Here is a 15,902-nt window from a genome sequence, read left to right as displayed (position 1 = left end):
TAGTGGTCTTTTGGGGGTCCTGAACTCAAGCTTATCAAAAATAGGGCAAACAAAAATCAAAGAACAAGGTGATGTTTTTGTTTGGCTTAAATGTAGACTCACACCTCCCCTGAAAAAATACTAGAAGGTAGAAATTTCAATCAGTAGAGTAATTAGAGTTCTATTATATACATTGTCCAACTGATGTATGGCTTCATCAATTCTGGCTGCTATAATAAAAATATCATAGCCAAAGTGGTGCAAACAACAGAAAGGTATTTTTTCCAGTTCTGGAGGTTAGGAAGTCCAACATCAAAGTGCCAGCTGTTTTAGTTCTTAGTGAAGACTACTTTCCTGCTCCACATACGATGTGTTGTATCCTTACATGACAGAACGAGACAAGATGAGAAGGGGAATCATCTTTCTGGTGTCTTTCTTAAAAGGGCACTAATTTTATTCACTCTCTAAGATAATCATCTCCCACACATCCCTCTGAATACATTAAAGATTAGATGGTCAACATATGCTTAGGAGGGTGGTTCTGTATGGTACCCCATGATGGATTGATGGATGGATATGTGACTAGGCAGTTGATAAAATTCATTGCCTCATATCTAACAAGGAGTGATGCGTATTTAACAAGAACAATCATCAAGGATGTCAAAAGGTCCTAAGACTGTGTGAAGAGTTTGACCCTTCTCCCCTGGAAAATAACAACTCTCATTATAAATTATGTTAGCTGTGGGATACCATAAAAAATACAACAGATCATGTGACTTAAAAGAAATGTCTCACAAATTCTGGAGGTTACAAAGTTCAAAATCAAGGTGCCAGTCAATTTGATTTCTGGTGAGGTCTCTTTTCCTGGTTTATAGATGGCTGCCTTTGCAACATGTCTTCAAACATAGCCTTAACTCTGTAGTGGGGGGTGGTGTAGGAGAGAGGAAAGGTAGAGTCAGAGGAAAAGGAAGGATCTATATCCCTTGTCCTATAAGGCAATGAGTTCTATTGTTAGGACCAGATTCATTTCACCTTAATTATCTACCAAGAACTGTATCTCAAATACATACATATTCAAGGTTAAGGGTTCAGCTTATGAATTTTGAAAGGACATAACAAATGTCCTTTCATAACAACTGTCTGACTTAACCTCATGAAAAAGTTTGGGGAAAAAAAGGCTGACCCAATTAACTTAGGAAAATTCAGTTTTTGCTATTTTGATTAGAAATTATAAATCTAAAATCAAAAAGAATTTTGTGATTTATTTTCATGAATTGAGCATGTATTGCTTCATTTTTTTCTTCCCTTCTTTCCAAGAGTTATTGTTAATTTGATCATACATCTTAAAATTAATGGCTTTTTTTTTTAACCAGGGATTGAACCCAGGGGTGCTTAACCATGGAGCAACATTCCCACCTCTTTTATTATTTATTTATTTTTATTTTTTAGGCAGGATCTTGGTAAGTTGCTTAGGGCCTCACTAAGTTGCTGAGGCTGGCCTTGAAATTACAGTCCTCCTGCATCATCCTCAAAAGCTTCTTGGATGGCAGGCATGCACCATTATGCCTGGATTAAAATCTATGATATTTAATGTCTTAGAGATTAGCTTTATAACATCTCTAAAGCTTCTATTACATCCTCAAATACAGAACTAATACAATTATTGGTAGCTATTATACTTATTAAATATTTTACCCACCTAATATAGTAAGGATAAAATATGTACAATTTTGTCTCCCACTTTTTACCAATATATTAGAATAATCCTGTGTTTTGAGAATCATAATAGTAATAATAGTTTTTATATTACCATATGTTTCAATTATGTTAATGTACCACATTAATTATACATTCCCCTACCCTTAGACATTCAAATTATATTCAATTTAATTTTTTTTTGCAGTGTACTTGTAGTACATAATGCTATTGCTTCTTATTAAGTTTAAAATAAAACTGAGGCATAACAAGACCAAATTGATGGTTTGGGAAAGAATTCTATAGGAATTGGCAATATGGTTTTAAAATTCATATGGAATTGAAAGAGAACCAGAATGAAAACCAAACTTATTTGGGTATGTAATCTTAAAAGTTAGCTACGTTTGAAAAGTGTGGGGAATATAATTTAAAGCTACCCAAAGATATAATTATTATGGATTTTTTCTATATTTTATTGTACCTTATAATTATATATAATAACGGGGCTCATTGTTACAGTCTCATTGAAATTCTTTTTTCTTTAAAAAGAATGTAACAGTGAGTCCCACTCTTATACTAACAGTGAAAAACTGATCTGAGGGACAACAATGAAGAATAGGAATAGATTAGGACAAGGTTTAGTGACAAGCAAGAGAACAATTCTTTACCCTTTCCTTACACAATCAAGGGAAACCCCCTAGAGGAATACTTCTCCAAACTGGGGCTACAACAGGCATATCCCTTATTATATATAATAGTCGGACTCATTGTTATCTTCTTCTTCAATAAAATTCTTATTTTTATCAGTTTTTTTTAGTTCGATCAATCTCCACATCATTTCATTAGCCAATTCCCATATGAATTACTATTTATTTTTCTTCACTTTGAAAAATTTAATTGAGATATAATTCACATATCATACAATAACCCTATTTAAATTGTGCAATTCCATTGCTATCTGGATATTCACAGATATGTACAACTATCACCATAACAAGAATTCTTTAACTACTCTGGATACATGTGTCTTATCAGATATATAATTTTTAAGTATTTTGCAAATATTTTCTCCCATTCTGTGGGTTGTCTTTTCACTCATTTTCTTGATAGGATTATTTCAATCACAACAGATTTTAATTTAGACTAAATACAATCATCTTTTTGTTGTTGTTGATGTGTTCCCCTGATTTTGGTGTTACATAAAAGATTCCTTTGCCAAGCTCAAAGTGATGCAGATTTCCCCCCATGCTTTCTTGTAAACGTTGTATGTTTGTAATATTTATATGTGTGATTCATTTTCAGTAACATTTTTATACATGATTGGAGTTGAAGGTTCAACTTCATTGTTTTGCGGGTAGCTATATGGTTTTCTTAGCAACATTTGCTCAAAATATTTCTTTACCTATTGAAAGGTCTTGGTACCTTATCCAAAACTGATAGACCATAGATATGTAGATTTATTTCTGGAATAGGTCGGTTCTATTCCATTTATGTGTACGTCTCTTCTCAGACCAGTATTCTGCTGACTTGATTAGCACGGCTTCATAGTAAACTTAACTAAGGAAGTTTGAGTCCTATTTTGTTCTTCTTGCAAAATTGTTTTGGTTATTCTGGTCCCTCACAATTCCGTATCAATTTTAAAATCATCTTGTCAATTCTTATAAAAAGAAGTCATCTAGGATTCTAATGAGGACATAATTGAATCTGTGTCAATTTTTGAGAATATTGCCATTTTAACAACGTTAATTCCAACCCTAGAATATAAAATAAAACATTTATTTATATTTACAATTATTCAGATATTCTTTGATTTCTTTAAACATTTTTTTAGTGTTTAGAGTATGTTTTTGTATGTCTTTTGTTAAATATTTCCTAAATATTTCATTATTTTAATGTATTGATAGATTAACTTTTCTTGATTTCATTTTTGATTGTAAGTATACAGTAACACATTTGATCTTGTATCTTAAACATTTGCCAAATTTATTTACACATTATAATAGTGTTTAAATGTGTTCCTTTAGAGTTTCTGTGTACAAGATTATGTTGTCACTAAATAGAGATAAGTTTATGTGTTGATTTTTAATCTGGAAAACTTTTTTTTTTTGCTTGCTTGTTTATCCTGACTATAACAGGACAAAGTTGATCTTAATTGGCAAGATCAGACTTCTCAGACTTGTTCTTGGTCTGAGGAGGAAGCATACATTTTCTCATCATGAACTATAATGCTAGCTGTGGGGTTGTTGCAGATGTCCCTTAGCAGACTGAAGACATTCCTTTCTATCTAGTGTGTCAAATATTTTATAATGAGAGAATATTGGGGGCTTCTTTTGGTCTACAGAGATAAGCATATGACTTTTTTTATTTTATTAATATGTTAAATAAACTGACTTCTGGATATTGATTCAGCACTGTATCCCAAGAATAAATCTCACTTGCTCATAGTATATAATTTGGTTTATATGCTGCTGATTAGGGTTTACTAACATTGTGTTTAATATGTTGTTGCCATATTTAAAAAAATGTTTCTGGCTAGTTGTATTCTTGAGATATCTTTGGCTGTGGTATCAGGATGACATTGCCTTTATAAATGCATTGAGAAGTTTATCTTCCTTTTGTATTTTTCGAGGAGAATTTGTAAAAAAAATGGGTATTATTTCTTCTTTAAATGTTTAGAAGTATTTAGTTGTGAAAAACTCTCTATAGACCTCACTGATCTGCTAAAATTCATTTTGCTTTTGTGTGGCTAAAGGCTAAATCATTTTGACTTTGAAAGAAAGTAGATTTGTTGCCATTCAACTGCATGATCCTGAGAAAAGAACAAGAAGGAACAATGGGAAAACTATAACAAATACGGCAAGGATTTACCTTTTCATTTTGGTATTAATACTGGAGATCTATAGAAACCAAAGTAATAGATTTGACTTCTTGTATATCTGAGCTTTAAGCTCTATGTAATTTAGATTAATGCCACTCCAAATTTCATTCATCTTATTAGTTCATGGCAAGATATTTGGAATTCTCTTCTACTCTTTTTAATATGAAATGATGGCCTTTATGTTATAATCTGCTTTATGGATTTTAAAGATACATAAATGTTAGTTCAGTGAGAATATATTACCCTAGGGCCATTGGAGAATGTAAATTATCTATGGTTAAATGAGATATTTGAGGTCCCATGGAGCATTGGAGAGACACACTATTCTGCATTTGCTGGGGCTTTTTGTAGCTGTTTATACTTATGTCCTAACAAAGTACATGTATTTGTCCATCTGCAGCTTCTTCTCAATGCACTGCTCCAGATATCACACCAAATAAGATCACCAGTGAGCAATCCAGATTGAGGCACCAGAGAATGTGCTGCAAATAAGATTTCATGTCTACTCCAAAGCCATTCCTTTCTCTAGGTTCCATCCATGAATTCTTCTGTTCCCATTTTCCTCTCCTGCTTTGGACAAAATAATTGTTGATTTCATTGTTGTTGATGTTGTTGCTTTTTTTTTACAACAAAATATTGAGCTCAACTTAATGATTTGGATAGGTAGCTTTCAGTTTTATTTGATTATTTGGTTTTATTTTTCTGACACATTATGGAAATGCTTTACCTGGTTTACTATGAGATTTTCAGTTTGATGGGAAAGCAATGAATACAAAGAAGATGAAAGTACTAGTTTCAGTGAGTTCAAAAAACATGTGTGAGTACATCACAAGACCTGTCAGTCAAATACACATCTTTGAATAAGGCAGACTTGCCCTCTGCCCTGCCTTCTAGGTGCCAAGATCAGGCAAGCTCTGCTGTCCTAGAGGTAGCAGGAATCTGGAGTTCAGCAGAAGCATCTGAACACAGGCAGAGTTGAAGTGATAAGAGTAAAAGTAGATGTTGTAAAGACAGAACAGCCTTTAGAGTAATGACCTGAGAAAGACTTGCTGCTAAAGCCACCTGCTGCCAATGTGGTTGAACAGAATGTGTATGAGGCAGAGAAAATGCTTAAAGGTGTTTCATTTGCATATTCAGAGTTTCAGGGAAATAGGCACATTGAACTGCCTTTCCTGAGATCCTAGATTACTCTCTCTCTCTCTCTCTCTCTCTCTCTCTCTATATATATATATATATATATATATATATATATATATAATTATATATATATAATTCTGTATATATATAGAATATATCTAATGACTATTCTATATATAATATTCTATATTATATTATATCTGTATACATTATATGTATATAATATATAATATATTTTATATATATGTATGTATATATTGTATTCTAGGCAAACAGGGACCTACAGTCTTTTCCCAATAACTCTAGCAGGTTTAAATACAGACAACTACACATTTTTACACCCCCACCCATTAATTTGGCATCATTTAGAAAAATCCTTTTAAGGTCATACAGGTCAAACTTCGGATGCATTTCCCTACTTGTTTCCTTGGAGCACAAATAGTATTTATAGCTATGTACCTGCTTTCTCCAATAAATCTCCCATGCACGGGCTATGACTTGTGCTAAGTGCTGGGTATGCGCTGAAAAGTAAGAGGTTCTTTGTGTTGTAAAGCTCACATTGCTGTCTGAAGAACTCTCTGTGATAGAGCTGTGCTTTATGCATGATGTCTAATACAGTATCCTTGTGTTATATGTGGCTACTGAACAGTGAACATGTCACCAAGGCAACAAAATGATAATTTTATCTCAATTTTTAATTATTTTAAATTTAAATGGCCAGAAAAGACTTGACACCACCATGTGGAAAGGAGTTCTATAATCTTATCTCAAACTCCTGTGGATATACTATGATCTACACTATTGGTTCTCAAATTGGTTGCTTGGAGCACTGAAGTTCAACTAATGCTATTTGGTCCTTGCAGAACACAAAGGGAGGCTGAAGGACAGAACTCATCAGTCCAGGGTTGCTTCAATTAGAATGTTTCATTATTCTATTGATTTTTGCATTATTACATTTCACTGAGTAAAATAACTGTTAACATAGTTACAAACTGATGGCCTTGAAACAATCAAATATGATGTGATCTGGACCACAGTGTCCTAAACTTCAGTGCTCTTTTGTGAAGTACATATTATGATTCAATACTCAACAGTCAATCTAGGCCCAAGAGTCATTTAAAACCCATTTCTGGTAATACAGTGGTTAATATTTTTGAGGGTAGATATGAGACTATTCCTAGAATTTCCATGCCATAATTCTCAAAGATTTTCATATCTTTAAACAGAGAAATTAATATGGTATATAAATTTAAAAAATTGTTACTTTTTCTTAGCAATGTAATTTCTAATTCTTGTTGTTTTATAAATGTATCATTGTGTAAAAGTAATGTTATCATGTGAGTTCCTGGCAGCAAAATCATTGATCCAAAGACCAGATAATTTATGACTATCTAAGCTGTTCATGGCTAAGATAGGATACCAATACTTTATAAATAACTTTATGGTCTTGAAATAATGTACTATTTAGATTCATCTTCTACTTTCTGTCCAAATAATTATTTTTTAAAAAAAACCTAAAACATCTTTTGGAAGAGAAAAAAAAATACCACCAACAACAGAAACTTGGATGGTCTGCAGGGTATTCCTGGTAGCTGCTGCTATTTTAATCAATCAAGAAGAGTAGGTAACTATAGAAATCACTCACACAACTATTATTATATATTATGTACTAGACTTGCATGGATCAAATATACATTTCTTGGAATTATTTTTAAAGGAAGATAAACCACTATCAATAATCCACTCTAGAAATATATCATTTTCACTTTTATTTAAAATAATGCTGAACATATGCTTACTATGGTAATGGGAATATACGTTAAAATTCTACAAATATGCACAAGAAAACAATACAAAGTTATGGTCATGTTTCACCCACTATATGGAGTAATGCGGGGTCCAAGAATTAGGATCAGATATTGGAACAAATTGACTGTTTTATCAGACCATCGCTCAGATTATGTTTATTTATGCCTTTGTGTTTCACATAGGCATTTTTATTTCCTTGTGGAAAGAGAGTTTAAGAATTCAAGCGATGGCCATTGAATATTGATAAATTTTATTTTTTTTCTAATATCATCTTTCTACCTTTTCTGTTTGCATTCAAACTGCTATTCATAACTTATGAGTCAGTGGCAGCACAACTTTGTTGTATGAGTTGTCATGTATCAGTGTCAACAATACTGAGCTTCTAGGACTTCATGCTACTTCATGCTATGTTTTATCCATAAATATCTGCATTCAAAAAGAATGGAAAGAGGAAAGGATAAGAGACAAAGGAGGAGATGGCATAAGGATAGCAAGAAAGAGAGAGGAAGAGGGAAGAAGAGGAGGAAAATAAAGTAGAAGGAAAGAAAGAAGTTCTGAGGGACAGAACTCAGCAGTCCAGGGTTGCTTTTAGTATATAGTCATTGCATACCCTGAGAACAACTGAGTGAATGTCACCACAGAGTGTGGCATGCTGAGAGGTGACGGCTGGGAGGGTTTACATAAGATGGATGAAATTTCTTCTTGGAATAAGCTCTCAAGTCACTTTGTGGGGTGCCGAAGGCTGTGAGTGCCCAGAGAGCATGGAAAATTGTTGACTCAGGTAATCCCAGAGTTCACGTGCTACTTCCTAATAAGTATGTGCCCAATGGTGGATCTTGGCTAGATTCTCCTATGAGATGCAGGCAGAGATCAGTGCAGTGGAACAAGGTCTATTAATGATGATATTTTTACAACTGTAGAAAGCTAACAATATATATAAAATATTACGAAGGCATCTCTCTTTGAATACAAATGGTATTACTGCAAAGTAGCTAAATAAACAAATATTACTATCTTGAGGCTTGAGGCCTCTCTTTCAGCTCCCACCTTTCTATTTGTTCACATCATCTTAGATCTGGTCCCTGTAATTTGCAAGATATCTTATTAATAAATAAATTATTTGTTTAGGGAGAATAAAAATCTCTTTAATGAAGTATGGCATTATGATATAATACATTACTAGCAATCATTCTCATTAATATTAATGGTTATGTATAGAGACAAGCCACTATTATTAATGGACAACCTCTGTTACTGCAATTATTAAACATGAGGAGACATGTAATATAATGTGCAACACTAAAGATGGGCAATGTTTATTGGATTTTTCTGCATTTCCACTGCCACTATTCTCATGCCCATGTACTAAATATGAAATCAAACAATTCATGATCATTTGAATTGATGTTAAAAAAGGTGTTTTAGGAATCATCCCTAGATTGATTGACTTAATCTTTCCTCTGTTCCAAAATATTGTTCAACATGTGATTAACTAAGCTTTGCCTTACATACTGAACCTCTTTTGTGAATCTTCCTCTTGACTTCATTTCTTCCCCTAGAAGAAATCCTGCAACTCTGCCTAGGTTATTCCAACTTTCAAGTGTAAACACATTTGCAGAAATATTTAGAGGTGGCTATAAATTGTTACAACTTTTAAGATTATTGGATGAGCTGAACACCATGGTGGATGCCTGTAATTCCAGGGACTCAGGAGGCTGATGCAGGAGGATTGCAAGTTTGAAGCCAGCCTTAGCAACTTAGTGAGACCCTGTGTCAAAATAAACATACAAAGGGCTGGAGATGTGGCTCACTGGTTAATAACTTATTATTCCCTTGTGCTCAATACCCATTACCAAATAAAATAAGATTAACAGAATGATATGTCTGAACAAACTTCAGAATATCTAGCATGCTTGAGGTTAGGTAGATAACAAAGACTTGTTTTTAAATGGTTCTATTTTAGAACATTATTTTTTTGTAAGCTTCATGTTTGTTGTCTGTATGTCACAATCAGTCACAATATCTGCTGCCAGAACACTACCATTTTAAGAGTTACTTTTCCAATATATTAGGTTCATTTTCTTGGTTAAAATTATTTATTGTTTAAATGGCCCTTCTCATATTTAAGAAAAAATTTCTACACTTAGTGTCTTTGTTATAGTTTTTTGTGTTAACCCTTGCATTGAAAACTAATTTTAGGCAATGCATGGAATAAAGATTCTCTCAGAACTGGCTAGCATCCTGGTTTGAGCATATTCTTCCCTTTCAACACATAAATTAATATGTACTATAGACATAGATACTGCTCATAATAAGTATTTTTTAAAAGAAATACTGACCAAAAAAGAAAGAAGAAATCAATTCTTTAAAGACTTAATTTGAAAGTATTCAGCTTGCTTAGAAGCTTACAATCATGAATGAGGATATATATATATATATATATATATATATATATATATATATATCCTCATATATGTATATATATATATATATACATATATGAGGATATATATATATATACATATATATATATCCTCATATATGTATATATATATATATATACACACACACACACACACACACACACACACACACACATATGCATCCATTCTAAATTCTAAAAAATGTGAGTATTCTTACAGTTAAGAGTTCACTAATCTCCTAGAGTATGACAAACTGTAAAGAAAAAATGCTGACAGAATTAGTAAAAAGAGTACTGTTGGGAGATAGATGAGGTTGGTTTAAATGCCTGTTCTGTTGTTCACTAAATTTCAGTTCTTAGAAGAGTTTTTTTTTAATATTTATCTTTTAGTTGGGCATATCTTTATATTTCATTTATTTTTATGTGGTGTTGAGGATTGAGGATCTAACCCAGGTCCTCACCCATTCTAGGCGAGCACTCTACCACTGAGCCCCAACCCCAGCCCTAGAGAAGTTCTTTCATCTCAACTTTGTGCTTTAGTTTTCCTCTTATGTGAAGTGGGGGTACTAAGTCCTATCTCAGGGTTTTCATAAAGATTAAATTAAACTATATCTATAAAATTCTTGGCACATAATAAGTACTCAACCAATGTCAGCTTCCTCTGCTCATGAATTATGGAGAAATCAATACCTTATACAAGGCATGGCTTCCAGCTCAAGGAAAAAGGCTGTGTACGGATAAAAAGTCAAAGAAGAATCTAGAGAAACTGAAAAGCATTTTAGAAGGAAGAAAAAAAGTCTCATTTTGCCGTCACACAAGAAGTGAATGGTTCCTTCTGTTCTAGGAATTAGAGAAAGAGAAGAAATCATTCTAGACTGTTAGGTGTAGCTCTCCTGAGGATAGAATTTGAGTAGGTAAGAATAACTGACAACAGAGGTCACAAAGAGGAAAACTTGTCCTCTGTTTTTGTTTTTAGTCATCATCTTCTAATCATTTTAACGTACTGGGAATTGTTCTTCAAAATGAGGGAAGTGTTTGCTTCTCTTGAGTGTTCTTATTGGAGAGTTGGGAAATATTACATTCAGGGCCATGTTAACTAAGAGAGAAAGGAAAAGCCAGTGGAGGCTTTATGCTGATAACATGTCTCTGCTGATGATTCCTGCTGGGCCCTGGAATCTGCTCCTCCCTCAGGCACACATTATTTAATGACATGGGAAGGAGCTATTCCCATCTTGCAAGTCACTTTCATGATCTGGAGAACAGAATGAGGGGGTCCCAATTGAGAATCCCTGAGTCCCTCCCAGCTCTAGTACACTTTAAGTGGAAGCCCAACTCTTTAATTGTCAGAAACTCTGGGGTACCCAGTGAGCTGTGAAAAGGAAACCTATGAGAAACTGGAACGCGGGAGAGAAGGTGAGATAATTAAATGAGCAAGCACAATGGGGGGGGAGGTTAGTTAATAAGAAACACCATGGGTGAGAAGACGGGAATTTAAAACCATGGAACCACTTCCAAATGAAGAAAACTCAATTTCAAAATAGTGTATGAGGGTCTTTAGCACAGTAAGTAAAACATGGTTCTTTCTGTTTTTTGGACAATATGTATCAGTGGCTAGCTTCACCATTAAATAAAACTCTCACATTCTCCTTCCAGAAAAAGAAAAATATATATGAATATGTATTATTCCCCCCCCCAGGACACTCTCCTAGTTAATAGATTATAAGATATTAATTTTGGCTAGATTTAACACATTTGGCCTTTGGAGAATGAATTAGAAATTTCTATTACTGTCCAAAAAGGAGAGATCCCCCCATCTCTTCCCTATTTCTTACCTTGCTGGGAACAGCTTTGAGACTATTTCTAAAACAACTAAAAACACTAACAACATTCTGGCAAAGTGTACTCAATAACCACAGGTAATTATCCCTCAAAGAAGGAGGATTCAAGTTTTATGGGATGTTCAAATGTTATCCCTTAACTCTCCCACTTCAAGTATCCTGTAAAACACAGAAATTGCAATTGCCCATGCGGTATATACAAATAAGTGTAAAGAAAATGGTACAATTCATTTAATAATCAATATACTCATTAAGGTTTCAGAGTGAAGATGGTAATTTTGTATTTTCCATAAGACAAACTTATAACCCAGGTCATTATATTGGATTTTAAATTTCATTATTCCTAGTTTTGGTGTTTCATATCAAGGTAAGACCTCCCATGGATAGTTTTCATCCTTAGAGATAGCATTAGTGGTTTTTCCATTTTGTTTTAAACCCCTTAATTTGTAATGGGATATTTGACTGAAACATCTCCTATTTGGACTCCATTGATTGTAATGTGTCTATTTTACATTTTCTTTCTAGGTTATAGAAACTGTAATTTTCGAACTTAATATGGCTCATCTTTACGTTGCTCACTCTAAGAATTCACATTAGATTTATTTTCCACGTGCTTTTTTCAGGGGTATGAGGAGACTCAAAAACACAGCAGCTTAAAGAGAAAAGAGTTATTTATGTGTCTTAAACAATTGACCTGAGTTGACCAGGTCATTCCACTGGGTTATTTGAATTCCTCATAAGTTTTCAAGGGACTTATGTTATGGATATTTACACACAGGTCAATTGCATCTTCTACATCATCATGTCTGGTTTCTGGGAGGTGAGAAAAAGAGATCACGTGAAAAGAACACCATTCCAATGAAATCTCATTGTAGATGTAACTGAAACACAACCAGGATCATATGAGAAATCCTGAACTAGATTATTGAATGCTGAGAAGCCCATGGATAGGAACAACATAGAAAATGTGACTCTTCCAACTTCAGATACTAACCTACAGACATTTGATTGAGGTCAATGTGGATAATGAAGCTCCAGAAGAACCTTTAGAAAATGGCAGCTTAAAGGAAAATTAATGTCTTTTTCTTTATTTCTCATATGATGAAATTAAAGTGGAAGACATTGAGTTCTGTGCCCAAGGTCACTCAGAAGTCAGCAAATTAGGGCCCACTGATGCCAAAGCTGATGCTTTGTCAGTTTGAGCATTTGATCTCATCTTCGTCCTGTTTAGTTCAATAATCCTCAGACTACAACATCAGGACAATCAGCCAGCACAAGGGAGATTAAACTTCAGTAAGGAGACAGAAAAATAATTTGTATATCCCTGTTTAAAATTCTCTATCAACAAAAGATTTAGTTCTTTAGACAACTTGCATCTCTACCATACAGAGAAGGTTGGTCTTAAGTGCACTTCTGAAATTATTTGAAAAGAAAAGAAATGGTAAATATTTTCTGATTTATTAAGTTCAGGGGCTCCCTGTTCTGAATCTTAGTTTCTAAAGAATTTTCCATTTCATTTGATCTCCTGACAGAATTCAGCATGAAATTTATAAGTTACAAATGTTAAGGGGATTTAGCATAAATCGACTACTATGACCATAGAGGGAATTTATATGTAAAAGACAAAGGAGACATACAGGGGAATGCACACTTCAGGAAAATAGTTCTCCCCTGGGATGGATAATCAGGAGTTAAAACCCTCTTTCACAGAATGCATCAGGGACTGCAGTGTGTTTGAGCATATCTGATGAGTGAGGCAAGGTGTGCAGGCAGGAGTGAAGGAGATTTGGTTTTGGACTGAAACTCAGAATATGGATCATCTGACGGTTAAGAGAGGAGATGATGTGTAGAAAGGGATTATAGCTTATTGAAAGTGTTGGAAATTTTTTCTCAGAATCTTTTGAAAACTACTGGTTTATGTTATTAGAAGGGCACAAGCTAGGACCATTCTTACCTGATCCAAGTGTGTGTGTGTGCACATATGTGTATTTATGTGAGTAAATTTGTGGATATGGTAAGATCTATTCTTTCTCATAAGCATAGAAGGAAAGTAAAGGCCAAATGAAATTTCCACTTTTATTGACTATCTACTCTTATCTGGGCAATATGTTCCATAACTTTTTTTTTCAAATCTCACTTAATTCCTACACACAGAAAATTAATACATTTTTCTTTACTTCTCATATGATGAAATTAAAGTGGGAGAGGTTGAATTCTGAGCCCAAGGTCTCTCAGGAGTCAGTAAGTTATGGCTTACTGATGCCAAAGCTGATGCTTCGTTAGTTTCAGCATTTGGTCTCATCCTTTTCCCGTTTAGTTCAATAATCCTGTCTGCAAGGAGGAATATCTAGCTGTACTGATATGAGTGTAGCGTGGACAGTAGAAATTAAGACAATAAAAGGCAGTGCTGAGAACAAAAGCAGAGAGGAGTGCTATTAGTACACTAAACAACCAACCAACCTCTCATTCTCCATAGAACTCTCAGTGCAACTACTTATAACTGAATACAATGCAGCATAAAGTATATTTTAAAGACCATCAACATATCAGGATATCCTTATAATAATACTCTACAAATGACACAGTCATCTAAAGCACAATTTTATTTCTGTTCTCAACCCTTGGGGCAGGTATGGGAAATCCTGGCATAGTTACTATTTCTGAGTTGAGATTTATGATGCTAACCCACATGGACTTTTCTTTAAAGGAATTAAGAAAATATCCTATTTCTAAATGGCATTGAAGAGAAGGCCTTGGTATACATTCTCTTACAGATTGATCTCTGTATTTGACAACTCCATCACCTTTTTCCACGTTCTTGGCCAAAAGCCATACTTGAAGTAACACCATAGCAAAGATTCAAATACTAATCCCTGAACTAGCCATCTCAATAGCTCCCTTGTCAATAAGTCATATGATGTAAGTCAGATGAAAATATGGATTATACCTCAAGTAAAGGAGCTTCCTGAAATAGTTCACTGCTGTAATGTGAAGGAGGTCAGAAAATTGAGAAAGCCACTTAGACAATCCTTTAGAGGAGGCATACATGAAAGGTAATTTGATATGAATTTGAGACAAATTTAATTTATTTGAGGATTTGTCTCCTTCTGGATAGAATGGGGATGGTAGCACCATCCATATGCGTCTTGGGATTGTAAAACAGGTATGAATGTATATCTATCTATCTATCTATCTATCTATCTATCTATCTATATATGTGTATGTATATATGATGGCTTCAAACATCATTCAACTATAAATAGTATTCAATTTATGATATTTGATAATGATTTTATTAATACTGGTATTTCAAATATAAAATCATTTGCACATAACCTTTGCTTTTGCTTGAATATAATAGTCCTCCCTCTTATACAAGGAGTATGTTGCAATATCCCCAGTGGATGCTTAAAACAATAGGTAGCACCAAACCCTATATATACTATTTTTTTTTCCTGTGTTCCAGCAGCATTACCACCTAGTGCCAGAATTAATATGTCTTTTCATGTTATATGTGTTGGTACTTTCTTTGCATGATTACTTTGGAGGCATTATTAAGTAAAATACGTTACTTGAACACAGCACTGCTGGCATGATGGTCCATCTAATGACTGATACAACTACTAGATTAGTAGTGGATGAATACCATACACAGTGTGGATGTGCTGAACAGAGTAACAATTCATGTCCTGAACAGGACAGACTAGGACAGTGTGAGATTTCATGATGGTACTCAGATAGTGCATAATTTAAAATGTATGAATAGTTTATTTCTGAAAATTTTCATTGAATTATTAAGACCATGTTGACTGCATGTAACTGGAAAAATGGAAAGTAAAATTACAGGTAAGGGGATTGTGAGGACTGTACCTCCAATAATAAAAAATGAAAGACAATATGAACCCAAGTCACATACCCTGACTTTGAGTCCTGACTCTTCTCCATCTTGGACAAGACACTTTATCTCTCTGCTCCTCATTTTGCCCTGGATAAATTGTGAGTAATAATGGAATTTACTATAGGGAGCTGTTATTTCTTTTTTAAAAAAATATTATTTAGAGAGAGAGAGAGAGAGAGAGAGAGAGAGAGAGAGAGAGAGAGAATTTTTTAATATTTATTTTTTAGTATTTGGCAGACACAACAT

Source organism: Callospermophilus lateralis, chromosome 4 (assembly GCF_048772815.1).
Source record: "Callospermophilus lateralis isolate mCalLat2 chromosome 4, mCalLat2.hap1, whole genome shotgun sequence".
Classification (NCBI taxonomy): Eukaryota; Metazoa; Chordata; class Mammalia; order Rodentia; family Sciuridae; genus Callospermophilus; species Callospermophilus lateralis.
The sequence above is the reverse complement of the archived record's forward strand: the minus strand, read 5'-3'. Positions refer to the sequence as shown.